At 41.4% G+C, this 2,586-nt stretch overlaps 1 non-coding gene across 1 annotated transcript; it reads left to right on the top strand.

Moving 5' to 3' along the window:
* The first annotated feature begins 1,259 nt into the window (after positions 1-1,259).
* Positions 1,260-1,424, top strand: LOC125637484 (U1 spliceosomal RNA). The gene has a single exon (XR_007356964.1). It is a non-coding gene; the product is annotated as a U1 spliceosomal RNA (small nuclear RNA).
* Positions 1,425-2,586: the final 1,162 nt, after the last annotated feature.

The following is a 2,586-nucleotide window of genomic DNA, read 5'->3' as shown; positions in this document are numbered from 1 at the left end:
CAGAGCAGATGGTCTCTGTGCACTGTAGAACTAGGGTGAGCTCAGCACACAACCTTATCATGTGGCCATCTGTATCTGAAAATTCTGCAACCACTGCTGATTGTCCCAGGTTTGCATCACAATCCAATCCTCATAGTATGGGCCCCAAACCACTACTCCGCTGTGTGCAGTTGGTTAGTGAATACTTGACAGCATTCCAGCTTCCTTTTCTGCTTTGCACTCAGGCTCAGTATCCTTGCTGTGTGTCTAAACACTTTGGTTCCCCAGACACAAAATAATCTCTTGCTCTGTCCTTAAAATGGACAAGACAGCTCCACTGATCAGTAAAGCATCCATGTTTCTGATGGCAAGAAAGAAAAATGGCATAACAGAGAGTAGAGTATGGGATGGAACGAGGGATTTACGGAAATTTTACCTCAAACTTCCATAATTCCCTAGGAGGGTTGATGCTGTCCCCAATACCTAGCAACAGGATCACAAAACACTGCAAACATTTTCTACAAGGTAGTGTGCCAGACAATGGCATGGGGGACACTGGGATGTCTTCCCAAAATGCCCTGTCTTTTGCGCATATAACCTGTTTCTGTGAGGACATGCTGCACCAGCAAAGGCAGCCCAATGTGATTGCACTCTGTCAAATGAAGCATGTTGGTTGCAGTATGCTGGCAGAACTTCTGTCAATAAAACTTTCTAGTGTGGACATGGCCTTCATCAGGGTTGAAATACATTGGCGAGGCAGTGTAGGGAAGTTACAGAGCTAGTAAACCTGTTCTGCTGAGAGAGGACTTCATTCTCCAGGACACCCAATCTGTCACCCTTCACCAGCATTAAAATCAGTTGCCAACAATTACGAGAAACATAAAATGATAAAGGGGGAAATATTAACTTCTTGATAAATTTCCTTCTTTTTTCACTCTTGGTTTGTAAGGCTGATTCTGTGAAAATGCCAGTGAATCTTACTGTCTCGTGAATCCTAGCTATTCATTGGCTTGCATTGCATAGATGTCATTCTGTTAAAAGCCAACCAAATCACACAATTACTTCATGCCTAAAGCAAGCTTTTAAAGAGATGTTCATTTGCATACATAGTCTTCTGCTGGACTGGAATGTCAAACTGACAAAAATGTCATTTAAGGAAAGTCTAGTGTTAAAAGGAGAAGGAATATACTGGCATTTAGAGTTTGGACCTGGGGTCATGGAAGGAACGTTAACAAAAGGAATGTCTGCTACATTTGCATTCATAGTCTAATCATAATCCAATGTCAACCTGGCAGAGGAGATACCATAATCACGAAGGTGGTTTTCCCAGAGCGAGGCTCATCCATTGTACTGCAGGTGTGCTGACCCCTGCGATTTCCCCAAATGTGGGAAACTTGACTGCATAAATTTGTGGTCGTGGGGGACTGCGTTCACACTTTCTCCTGGCAAAAAAACCCTATCTTCTTAAATGCAATGGAGTGGTTAAGTTTTGAGATGAAACTTTTGAATGCAATTCTGCAAACTGAACAATGAGTTTCAAAAGGTCAACAGAAGCAGTAATGGCTTGTAATTTGTATGTAATCCAGATACATTACTTTATTACACGATAAATAATGTATTAACATACTGCATAGATCTGTGTTAGCTTTGTGTGTTTTCTATTTCTTGCCTAATGACTTGCATTTATCTTGCTCATCTGTTTTGTTTTCTTTCTTTCATCATCAAGAACAGTACACCAAGAAAGTAGATATTAAAGAAAGGCCCATTCAGTACTTTCTAGAAAAACTGAGTTTACACAAACAGAGGCCTAAACAGGAAAGGTCAAGTCTTCCACTAAAATTTTGTAGAACTAAATTAAAAGCAGAAAAAACAGCTGCTCTGCAGTCTTTCATTTCTATCAGCTCTTCTCTGCTCAATAAGAAAATGACAATGAAAAAATAAAGAATTTAGCAATGCTCAAACACTGGCCCCGTACTCTATGTTGGCTGAAGTTATATTCAGGACAATCATAGATGCAATACTCCATATAATAGTAAGAAAGGAAAAAAGAGAAGAGGTGAAAAATTGGAGGAGATTGAAGCAGAGGGAAGGATTGTGTGTGAGAGAGTGGGGAAGGTGGAAAAGATTTATAGATTACCTGAAAAAGAAAAAATATCATGTAGGAAACCATTTTTGCTTTTTTATAACATTGTAATGGGGTCTACAGGCATCAAGTTGAGGAGTAGAGCAATAGTGGGCTATAGAGTCCTGAACCCCTCAATAGGAGCAAGGCATGTTCCCAGTGGAGGAACAGTTTAAAAGGGCACTGATCGTCCAGGAGAAGGGGGAAATGAGCTAGCCTGCATATGGCATCAGGAAGCAAGGCTGATGTGGAGAGCTGTGCCAAGAGTGGCAACAGCTTTAAAAAGGCTGTTTTATAGCAAGGGTGTGGTTTTCCCACTCCCCACCCCCACTTCTTTAGGAGTTAACAGCTAGTTAGTGTACAGGACACTAAAAGACTGAGGCCTGGTCTACACTGGGGCGGGAGATCGATCTAAGTTACGCAATTTCAACTACGTGAATAAGGTAGCTGAAGTCGACGTACTTAGACCTACTCACTGTGGTGTC

The sequence above is a fragment of the Caretta caretta genome, chromosome 5, assembly GCF_965140235.1.
Source record: "Caretta caretta isolate rCarCar2 chromosome 5, rCarCar1.hap1, whole genome shotgun sequence".
In the NCBI taxonomy this organism is placed as follows: Eukaryota; Metazoa; Chordata; order Testudines; family Cheloniidae; genus Caretta; species Caretta caretta.
Note: the sequence above shows the minus strand (reverse complement) of the source record. Positions and strands in the feature narration are given on the sequence as shown.